This window comes from Leuciscus leuciscus (assembly GCF_965113295.1).
Source record: "Leuciscus leuciscus genome assembly, chromosome: 3".
Taxonomy (NCBI): domain Eukaryota; kingdom Metazoa; phylum Chordata; class Actinopteri; order Cypriniformes; family Leuciscidae; genus Leuciscus; species Leuciscus leuciscus.
This window is the reverse complement of record NC_138727.1, coordinates 38550988-38562493: the sequence shown is the minus strand read 5'-3', so window position 1 is coordinate 38562493 and position 11506 is coordinate 38550988.

Below are 11506 nucleotides of genomic sequence, written 5' to 3'. Positions count from 1 at the left end.
GTGTCTGGAGACACTGTTGTAGTGGTCAGTTCTACAATGAAAGGAAGAAACACAATAAAACTCAGATTTAGAGCAAAACATTTTTTTAATTATTTTTTATTATTCATATAGATATCGTGAGTATTGGCATACCCATCTGTGAACGGAGCTCATTTAGGAAGCTGACTGGTTGTATGGCATCTCCATCCTGGAAGGTGTATTCCATCTTGCCATCAATCTTGTTTGAAGAGCTCCTGTGGGAAAATCAGAAGATACTGTTTAAGGACTTTAATACAGAAAAGCAACACAATTTGTGAAAATTACCTAGAAAAAGTATTTTTCATTTCGGATTGCTTTAATAAGCTAAAATGTGCGGAGACAAAGTGAAGATTGCAAAGTCAGTTTGCATCTTACGTGAAGTTGGATGATTTGGGCTTCAATGTTGGACTGTTAGGTTCATTCAGAAGAGTGTTCAGCTGCAAAAGAAAATCAAATCATTCATTCAACTCTGAAGAAGCTTTATATCAGATTCAGACTTCTGTGTTTTTTAATGATAAATCTTTACCGCATTATTGACAACATCCTGCACTTGCGTGTAAGTGTTGTTTCTGAGCTCAGGGACTTCAGACATACTGATATTACTCAGATTAAATGTAATGACGACGGCATAAGAGGTTTCTGAGATTTCTGTTGGCAAACAATCACACATTTTTATTCAGTCAAAGCTTGGCATTAAATCACTGGTTGAAAATGTGTAGCTGAAATACTTTTCAATTCAAGATGGTGAAACTTACTCTGATAAGTGACATTCACCACCTTCACTGATTCATTGAGCTGTGACTGTCTGGATTTCAGGAGAGTGTTGACAGCACTGAGGACCAGAGCTTCACTGGGGACTGGAGATGAGGAGTTGAACAGCAGCTTGCTCGTGACCACTGCTGAACCAGATCTGTAAAGAGCACCGCTTTTGTTTAATATGTTTCACATTTTTACAATGAATTTACTCCATGAATGATAGTGAGCTCTCAAAATGGTAAGTCAACACTAACATTAGGTTTGAAGGAGGCACAGTGGAAACGGTTGGTGATTCTGGAAACACTGTTGTAGTGATCACTTCTACAACTAAATGGTAAAACAAACAATTAGTCTTTTGTGAATTACAGCAAAAGTAATTCTTTACATTTTAGAATTGTGTATAGCCATAGATCATCATTATTGACGTACCCAATTGTGAACGAAGCTCATTTAGGAAGCTGACTGGTTGAATGACATCTCCATCCTGGAAGGTGTATTCCATCCTGCCATCAATCTTGTTTGAAGAGCTTCTGTGGGAAAATCAGAAGATACTGTTTAAGGACTTTAATACAAAAAAGCAACACAATTTATGAAAATTACCTAGAAAAAGTATTTTTCATTTCGGATTGCTTTAATAAGCTAAAATGTGCGGAGACAAAGTGAAGATTGCAAAGTCAGTTTGCATCTTACGTGAAGTTGGAAGAATTGGGCTTCAATGTTGGACTGTTAGGTTCATTCAGAAGAGTGTTCAGCTGCAAAAGAAAATCAAATAATTCATTAAACTCTGAAGAAGCTTTATATCAGATTCAGACTTCTGTATTTTTTAATGATAAATCTTTACCGCATTATTGACAACATCCTGCACTTGCGTGTAAGTGTTGTTTCTAAGCTCAGGGACTTCAGACATGCTGATATTACTCAGATTAAACGTAATGACGACGGCATAGGAGGTTTCTGAGATTTCTGTTGGCAAACAATCACACATTTTTATTCAGTCAAAGCTTGGCATTAAATCACTGGTTGAAAATGTGTAGCTGAAATACTTTTCAATTCAAGATGAAGAAACTTACTCTGATAAGTGACATTCACCACCTTCACTGATTCATTGAGCTGTGACTGTCTGGATTTCAGGAGAGTGTTGACAGCACTGAGGACCAGAGCTTCACTGGGGACTGGAGATGAGGAGTTGAACAGCAGCTTGCTCGTAACCACTGCTGAACCAGATCTGTAAAGAGCACCGCTTTTCATTAATACAGTTTCATTTTTTGTAATGAATTTCGGTCTCCATAAAATGTTGCAATTTTTGCAAATAGAAAATAAACACTTGCATTGGGCTTGGAGAAGTCGAGGGGAAACTGGTTATTGTGTCTGGAGACACTGTTGTAGTGGTCAGTTCTACAATGAAAGGAAGAAACACAATAAAACTCAGAATCAGAGCAAAAAGTTGTTTTATTATTTTTTATTATTCATATAGATATCGTGAGTATTGGCATACCCATCTGTGAACGGAGCTCAATTAGGAAGCTGACTGGTTGTATGGCATCTCCATCCTGGAAGGTGTATTCCATCCTGCCATCAATCTTGTTTGAAGAGCTCCTGTGGGAAAATCAGAAGATACTGTTTAAGGACTTTAATACAAAAAAGCAACACAATTTATGAAAATTACCTAGAAAAAGTATTTTTCATTTCGGATTGCTTTAATAAGCTAAAATGTGTGGAGACAAAGTGAAGATTGCAAAGTCAGTTTGCATCTTACGTGAAGTTGGATGATTTGGGCTTCAATGTTGGGCTGTTAGGTTCATTCAGAAGAGTGTTCAGCTGCAAAAGAAAATCAAATAATTCATTCAACTCTGAAGAAGCTTTATATCAGATTCAGACTTCTGTATTTTTTAATGATAAATCTTTACCGCATTATTGACAACATCCTGCACTTGCGTGTAAGTGTTGTTTCTGAGCTCAGGGACTTCAGACATGCTGATATTACTCAGATTAAATGTAATGACGAGGGCATAGGAGGTTTCTGAGATTTCTGTTTGCAAACAATCACACATTTTTATTCAGTCAAAGCTTGACATTAAATCACTGGTTGAAAATGTGTAGCTGAAATACTTTTCAATTCAAGATGATGAAACTTACTCTGATAAGTGACATTCACCACCTTCACTGATTCATTGAGCTGTGACTGTCTGGATATCAGGAGAGTGTTGATAGCACTGAGGACCAGAGCCTCAGTGGGCACGGATGATAGGGATGAGAATACCAGTTTGGTAGTGACTATTGCTGTACCGGTCACATTAGTTGACGATGGATTTGTTTTGGGAATGTTTGAAGTTTCTGGTTGCAAACTTGTAGAACTTTCAAATGTTGCAGATGCGGATGGTGTAGTTTTGATTGATGTTTTACCTGGAATTGTAGATGCTGTATTCTGGACTTCTAGACCTGGTACTGTTATTGGAACCACTATTGGAAATTCTACTGTATTTGTAATAATTCCATTTGTAGTTGTTGATGCAGTTGTAGTTTCTGAATTCAAGTTTGCCCAAGACACAGTTTTGGTTGTTGGACCTGAAGTTGAAAGTGCCACTGTGGCTGGAGCAGGAGATGTGCTGGTAAACACTACAGTTGTGCTTAACAGACCTCCTGTAGTTGATTGAAATACGGTTGTTGAGACATCAGCTGCAATTGTAATGGTGGGAAGAGCAGTCATGGTTGTCATGGATGAAGTTGGGGTTCTTGGAGGTTCAGTTGTTTTTGTTGGAGTAGAAGTTGGGGATGTAGTTACATGCATTGTGGATATAGGCATTGTTGTAACAGCAATAGTTATGTTTTCTGGAGACACAGTTGTGATTACTGGAGGTGAAGCTGTTGTGGTAAGTATTGTTTGGCTTGGAGCAGGAGCTGTATTAGTATAAGCAATAGTTGTGCTTGATAGAGGTGCAGTTGTTATTTGGAATGCAGTTGTTGTTGCTGCTGTAGGTGTCTGTTGTGTTGTACTTTGACCTTCAGAGAATGTTGAAGCTAATGTAGTAGTGGAAGGTTCAGTTGGGGTTATGGATTCTGCATTTGTTGTTTTAGTTGCAGTTTCTGAAGATGTAGGCATGGTTGTCAAAGCAAGTGTTGTTTCTGAAGTTATAACTGTTGTTGCAACTGGAGATTCAGATGAAGTTGGAGCTGATGTTGTTTTAGTGGGCAATAAAGTTGAGGTTGTTGAAGCTGTAGCTGTGGTTTCTGCTGTTTTTAAAGTTGTAGGCACCACTGTTGAAGTAAGAGGTGATGTTACAGTACTAACAACTGTGGTTGTGGGAGCTTGAGTTTTTGTGAGTCCAAGTGATGTTGTGGGCTCAGCTGTAGTTATGGTCGTGGGAGGTGCAGTTGAAGTTTCTGAAGTTGTAGAAATTGTGATTGAAACAACAGTTGAGGTTTCTGGACTAACATTTGTGGTTGTGACAGCTTCAGTAGATGTGGTTACAAGTGGCATTGTGGTCGGAGCTGTTGTTGTACGTTCTGCTCCAGAGGACGTTGGAGTTAATGTAGTAGTGGAAGGTTCAGTTGTTGATGCTGAATTTGTTGTTTGAGTTGCAGTTGTTGTTTCTGATGTTGTACTTTCTGAAGTTGTAGGCACCACTGTTGAAGTAAGATGTGTCGTCTCTGTAGTCACTACTGTGGTTGTGGAATCTTGAGTTGTTGTGAGGCCAAGTGATGTTGTGGGTTCAGTTGTAATTGTGGTGGTAGAAGGTGCAGTTAAAGTTTCTGAAGTTGTTGAAATTGTAGTTGAAACAACAGTTGAGGTTTCTGGACTAACATTTGTTGTTGTGACAGCTTCAGTAGTTGTGGTTACATTTGGCATTGTGGTCGGAGCTGTTGTTGTACTTTGTGCTTCAGAGGACGTTGGAGCTAATGTAGTAGTGGAAGGTTCAGTTAGGGTTGTTGATGCTGTATTTGTTGTTGAAGATGCAGTTGTTGTTCCTGAAGTTGTAGGCATTGTTGTCGAAGCAAGTGTTGTAGTTTCTATAGTTATAACTGTTGTTGAAGCTGGAGATTCAGATGAAGTTGAAGCTGATACCGTAGTAGTGGGCAATGAAATTGTTGTTGCTGAAGTTGTAGATTCTGATGTTGTACTTTCTGAAGTTGTAGGCACCACTGTTGAAGTAAGAGGTGTTGTTCCTGTAGTCACTACAGTGGTTGTGGGAGCTTGAGTTGTTGTGAGTCCAAGTGATGTTGTGGGATCAGCTGTAGTTGTGGAGGTAGGAGGTGCAGTTGAAGTTTCTGAAGTTGTAGAAATTGATGTTGAAACAACAGTTGAGGTTTCTGGACTAACATTTGTGTTTGTGACAGCTTCAGTAATTGTGGTTACAAGTGGCATTGTGGTTGGAGCTGTTGTTGTACTTTGTGCTTCAGAGGACGTTGGAGCTAATGTAGTAGTGGAAGGTTCAGTTAGGGTTGTTGATGCTATATTTGTTGTTGAAGATGCAGTTGTTGTTCCTGAAGTTGTAGGCATTGTTGTTGAAGCAAGTGTTGTAGTTTCTAAAGTTATAACTGTTGTTGAAGTTGGAGATTCAGAAGAAGTTGGAGCTGATGTCGTAGTAGTGGGCAATGAAGTTATGGTTGTTGAAGCTGTAGCTGTAGTTTCTGATGTTGTACTTTCTGAAGTTGTGGGCACCACTGTTGAAGTAAGAGGTGTTGTTTCTGTAGTCACTACAGTGGTTGTGGGATCTTGAGTTGTTTTGAGGCCAATTGATGTTGTGGGTTCAGCTATAGTTGCGGTGGTTGGAGGTGCAGTTAAAGTTTCTGAAGTTGTTGAAATTGTAGTTGAAACAACAGTTGTGGTTTCTGGACTAACATTTGTTGTTGTGACAGCTTCAGTAGTTGTGGTTACAGGTGGCATTGTGGTCGGAGCTGTTGTTGTACTTTGTGCTTCAGAGGACGTTGGAGCTAATGTAGTAGTGGAAGGTTCAGTTAGGGTTGTTGATGCTATATTTGTTGTTGAAGATGCAGTTGTTGTTCCTGAAGTTGTAGGCATTGTTGTTGAAGCAAGTGTTGTAGTTTCTAAAGTTATAACTGTTGTTGAAGTTGGAGATTCAGAAGAAGTTGGAGCTGATGTCGTAGTAGTGGGCAATGAAGTTATGGTTGTTGAAGCTGTAGCTGTAGTTTCTGATGTTGTACTTTCTGAAGTTGTGGGCACCACTGTTGAAGTAAGAGGTGTTGTTTCTGTAGTCACTACAGTGGTTGTGGGATCTTGAGTTGTTTTGAGGCCAATTGATGTTGTGGGTTCAGCTATAGTTGCGGTGGTTGGAGGTGCAGTTAAAGTTTCTGAAGTTGTTGAAATTGTAGTTGAAACAACAGTTGTGGTTTCTGGACTAACATTTGTTGTTGTGACAGCTTCAGTAGTTGTGGTTACAGGTGGCATTGTGGTCGGAGCTGTTGTTGTACTTTGTGCTTCAGAGGACGTTGGAGCTAATGTAGTAGTGGAAGGTTCAGTTAGGGTTGTTGATGCTATATTTGTTGTTGAAGATGCAGTTGTTGTTCCTGAAGTTGTAGGCATTGTTGTTGAAGCAAGTGTTGTAGTTTCTAAAGTTATAACTGTTGTTGAAGTTGGAGATTCAGATGAAGTTGGAGCTGATGTCGTAGTAGTGGGCAATGAAGTTATGGTTGTTGAAAATGTAGCTGTAGTTTCTGATGTTGTACTTTCTGAAGTTGTGGGCACCACTGTTGAAGTAAGAGGTGTTGTTTCTGTAGTCACTACAGTGGTTGTGGGATCTTGAGTTGTTGTGAGGCCAATTGATGTTGTGGGTTCAGCTATAGTTGTGGTGGTTGGAGGTGCAGTTGAAGTTTCCGAAGTTGTAGAAATTGTAGTTGAAACAACAGTTGAGGTTTCTGGACTAACATTTGTTGTTGTGGGTTCAGCTATAGTTGTGGTGGTTGGAGGAGCAGTTGAAGTTTCTGAAGTTGTAGAAATTGTAGTTGAAACAACAGTTGAGGTTTCTGGACTAACATGTGTTATTGTGGGTTCAGCTATAGTTGTGGTGGTTGGAGGAGCAGTTGAAGTTTCTGAAGTTGTAGAAATTGTAGTTGAAACAACAGTTGAGATTTCTGGACTAACATTTGTTGTTGTGGGTTCAGCTATAGTTGTGGTGGTTGGAGGTGCAGTTGAAGTTTCCGAAGTTGTAGAAATTGTAGTTGAAACAACAGTTGAGGTTTCTGGACTAACATTTGTTGTTGTGGGTTCAGCTATAGTTGTGGTGGTTGGAGGAGCAGTTGAAGTTTCTGAAGTTGTAGAAATTGTAGTTGAAACAACAGTTGAGGTTTCTGGACTAACATTTGTTGTTGTGACAGCTACAGTAGTTGTGGTTACAGGTGGCATTGTGGTCGGAACTGTTGTTGTACTTTGTGCTTCAGAGGACGTTGGAGCTAATGTAGTAGTGGAAGTTTCAGTTAGGGTTGTTGATGCTATATTTGTTGTTGAAGATGCAGTTGTTGTTCCTGAAGTTGTAGGCATTGTTGTTGAAGCAAGTGTTGTAGTTTCTAAAGTTGTAACTGTTGTTGAAGTTGGAGATTCAGATGAAGTTGGAGCTGATGTCGTAGTAGTGGGCAATGAAGTTATGGTTGTTGAAAATGTAGCTGTAGTTTCTAATGTTGTACTTTCTGAAGTTGTGGGCACCACTGTTGAAGTAAGAGGTGTTGTTTCTGTAGTCACTACAGTGGTTGTGGGATCTTGAGTTGTTGTGAGGCCAATTGATGTTGTGGGTTCAGCTATAGTTGTGGTGGTTGGAGGAGCAGTTGAAGTTTCCGAAGTTGTAGAAATTGTAGTTGAAACAACAGTTGAGGTTTCTGGACTAACATTTGTTATTGTGGGTTCAGCTATAGTTGTGGTGGTTGGAGGAGCAGTTGACGTTTCTGAAGTTGTAGAAATTGTAGTTGAAACAACAGTTGAGGTTTCTGGACTAACATTTGTTGTTGTGGGTTCAGCTATAGTTGTGGTGGTTGGAGGTGCAGTTGAAGTTTCCGAAGTTGTAGAAATTGTAGTTGAAACAACAGTTGAGGTTTCTGGACTAACATTTGTTGTTGTGGGTTCAGCTATAGTTGTGGTGGTTGGAGGAGCAGTTGAAGTTTCTGAAGTTGTAGAAATTGTAGTTGAAACAACAGTTGAGGTTTCTGGACTAACATTTGTTGTTGTGACAGCTTCAGTAGTTGTGGTTACAGGTGGCATTGAGGTCGGAACTGTTGTTGTACTTTGTGCTTCAGAGGACGTTGGAGCTAATGTAGTAGTGGAAGGTTCAGTTAGGGTTGTTGATGCTATATTTGTTGTTGAAGATGCAGTTGTTGTTCCTGAAGTTGTAGGCATTGTTGTTGAAGCAAGTGTTGTAGTTTCTAAAGTTGTAACTGTTGTTGAAGTTGGAGATTCAGATGAAGTTGGAGCTGATGTCGTAGTAGTGGGCAATGAAGTTATGGTTGTTGAAGCTGTAGCTGTAGTTTCTGATGTTGTACTTTCTGAAGTTGTGGGCACCACTGTTGAAGTAAGAGGTGTTGTTTCTGTAGTCACTACAGTGGTTGTGGGATCTTGAGTTGTTGTGAGGCCAATTGATGTTGTGGGTTCAGCTATAGTTGTGGTGGTTGGAGGTGCAGTTGAAGTTTCCGAAGTTGTAGAAATTGTAGTTGAAACAACAGTTGAGGTTTCTGGACTAACATTTGTTGTTGTGGGTTCAGCTATAGTTGTGGTGGTTGGAGGAGCAGTTGAAGTTTCTGAAGTTGTAGAAATTGTAGTTGAAACAACAGTTGAGGTTTCTGGACTCACATTTGTTGTTGTGGGTTCAGCTATAGTTGTGGTGGTTGGAGGTGCAGTTGAAGTTTCCGAAGATGTAGAAATTGTAGTTGAAACAACAGTTGAGGTTTCTGGACTAACATTTGTTGTTGTGGATTCAGCTATAGTTGTGGTGGTTGGAGGAGCAGTTGAAGTTTCTGAAGTTGTAGAAATTGTAGTTGAAACAACAGTTGAGGTTTCTGGACTAACATTTGTTGTTGTGACAGCTTCAGTAGTTGTGGTTACAGGTGGCATTGTGGTCGGAACTGTTGTTGTACTTTGTGCTTCAGAGGACGTTGGAGCTAATGTAGTAGTGGAAGGTTCAGTTAGGGTTGTTGATGCTATATTTGTTGTTGAAGATGCAGTTGTTGTTCCTGAAGTTGTAGGCATTGTTGTTGAAGCAAGTGTTGTAGTTTCTAAAGTTGTAACTGTTGTTGAAGTTGGAGATTCAGATGAAGTTGGAGCTGATGTCGTAGTAGTGGGCAATGAAGTTATGGTTGTTGAAGCTGTAGCTGTAGTTTCTGATGTTGTACTTTCTGAAGTTGTGGGCACCACTGTTGAAGTAAGAGGTGTTGTTTCTGTAGTCACTACAGTGGTTGTGGGATCTTGAGTTGTTTTGAGGCCAATTGATGTTGTGGGTTCAGCTATAGTTGTGGTGATTGGAGGTGCAGTTGAAGTTTCCGAAGTTCTAGAAATTGTAGTTGAAACAACAGTTGAGGTTTCTGGACTAACATTTGTTGTTGTGACAGCTTCAGTAGTTGTGGTTACAGGTGGCATTGTGGTCGGAGCTGTTGTTGTACTTTGTGCTTCAGAGGACGTTGGAGCTAATGTAGTAGTGGAAGGTTCAGTTGGGGTTGTTGATGCTATATTTGTTGTTGAAGATGCAGTTGTTGTTCCTGAAGTTGTAGGCATTGTTGTTGAAGCAAGTGTTGTAGTTTCTAAAGTTGTAACTGTTGTTGACGTTGGAGATTCAGATGAAGTTGGAGCTGATGTCGTAGTAGTGGGCAATGAAGTTATGGTTGTTGAAGCTGTAGCTGTAGTTTCTGATGTTGTACTTTCTGAAGTTGTGGGCACCACTGTTGAAGTAAGAGGTGTTGTTTCTGTAGTCACTACAGTGGTTGTGGGATCTTGAGTTGTTGTGAGGCCAGTTGATGTTGTGGGTTCAGCTTTAGTTGTGGTGGTTGGAGGTGCAGTTGAAGTTTCCGAAGTTGTAGAAATTGTAGTTGAAACAACAGTTGAGGTTTCTGGACTAACATTTGTTGTTGTGGGTTCAGCTATAGTTGTGGTGGTTGGAGGAGCAGTTGAAGTTTCTGAAGTTGTAGAAATTGTAGTTGAAACAACAGTTGAGGTTTCTGGACTAACATTTGTTGTTGTGGGTTCAGCTATAGTTGTGGTGGTTGGAGGTGCAGTTGAAGTTTCCGAAGTTGTAGAAATTGTAGTTGAAACAACAGTTGAGGTTTCTGGACTAACATTTGTTGTTGTGGGTTCAGCTATAGTTGTGGTGGTTGGAGGTGCAGTTGAAGTTTCCGAAGTTGTAGAAATTGTAGTTGAAACAACAGTTGAGGTTTCTGGACTAACATTTGTTGTTGTGGGTTCAGCTATAGTTGTGGTGGTTGGAGGAGCAGTTGAAGTTTCTGAAGTTGTAGAAATTGTAGTTGAAACAACAGTTGAGGTTTCTGGACTAACATTTGTTGTTGTGACAGCTTCAGTAGTTGTGGTTACAGGTGGCATTGTGGTCGGAGCTGTTGTTGTACTTTGTGCTTCAGAGGACGTTGGAGCTAATGTAGTAGTGGAAGGTTCAGTTGGGGTTGTTGATGCTATATTTGTTGTTGACGATGCAGTTGTTGTTCCTGAAGTTGTAGGCATTGTTGTTGAAGCAAGTGTTGTAGTTTCTAAAGTTGTAACTGTTGTTGACGTTGGAGATTCAGATGAAGTTGGAGCTGATGTCGTAGTAGTGGGCAATGAAGTTATGGTTGTTGAAGCTGTAGCTGTAGTTTCTGATGTTGTACTTTCTGAAGTTGTGGGCACCACTGTTGAAGTAAGAGGTGTTGTTTCTGTAGTCACTACAGTGGTTGTGGGATCTTGAGTTGTTGTGAGGCCAATTGATGTTGTGGGTTCAGCTATGGTTGTGGTGGTTGGAGGTGCAGTTGAAGTTTCCAAAGTTGTAGAAATTGTAGTTGAAACAACAGTTGAGGTTTCTGGACTAACATTTGTTGTTGTGGGTTCAGCTATAGTTGTGGTGGTTGGAGGAGCAGTTGAAGTTTCTGAAGTTGTAGAAATTGTAGTTGAAACAACAGTTGAGGTTTCTGGAATAACATTTGTTGTTGTGGGTTCAGCTATAGTTGTGGTGGCTGGAGGTGCAGTTGAAGTTTCCGAAGTTGTAGAAATTGTAGTTGAAACAACAGTTGAGGTTTCTGGACTAACATTTGTTGTTGTGGGTTCAGCTATAGTTGTGGTGGTTGGAGGAGCAGTTGAAGTTTCTGAAGTTGTAGAAATTGTAGTTGAAACAACAGTTGAGGTTTCTGGACTAATATTTGTTGTTGTGACACCTTCAGTAGTTGTGGTTACAGGTGGCATTGTGGTCGGAGCTGTTGTTGTACTTTGTGCTTCAGAGGACGTTGGAGCTAATGTAGTAGTGGAAGGTTCAGTTAGGGTTGTTGATGCTATATTTGTTGTTGAAGATGCAGTTGTTGTTCCTGAAGTTGTAGGCATTGTTGTTGAAGCAAGTGTTGTAGTTTCTAAAGTTGTAACTGTTGTTGAAGTTGGAGATTCAGATGAAGTTGGAGATGATGTCGTAGTAGTGGGCAATGAAGTTATGGTTGTTGAAGCTGTAGCTGTAGTTTCTGATGTTGTACTTTCTGAAGTTGTGGGCACCACTGTTGAAGTAAGAGGTGTTGTTTCTGTGGTCACTACTGTGGTTGTGGGATCTTGAGT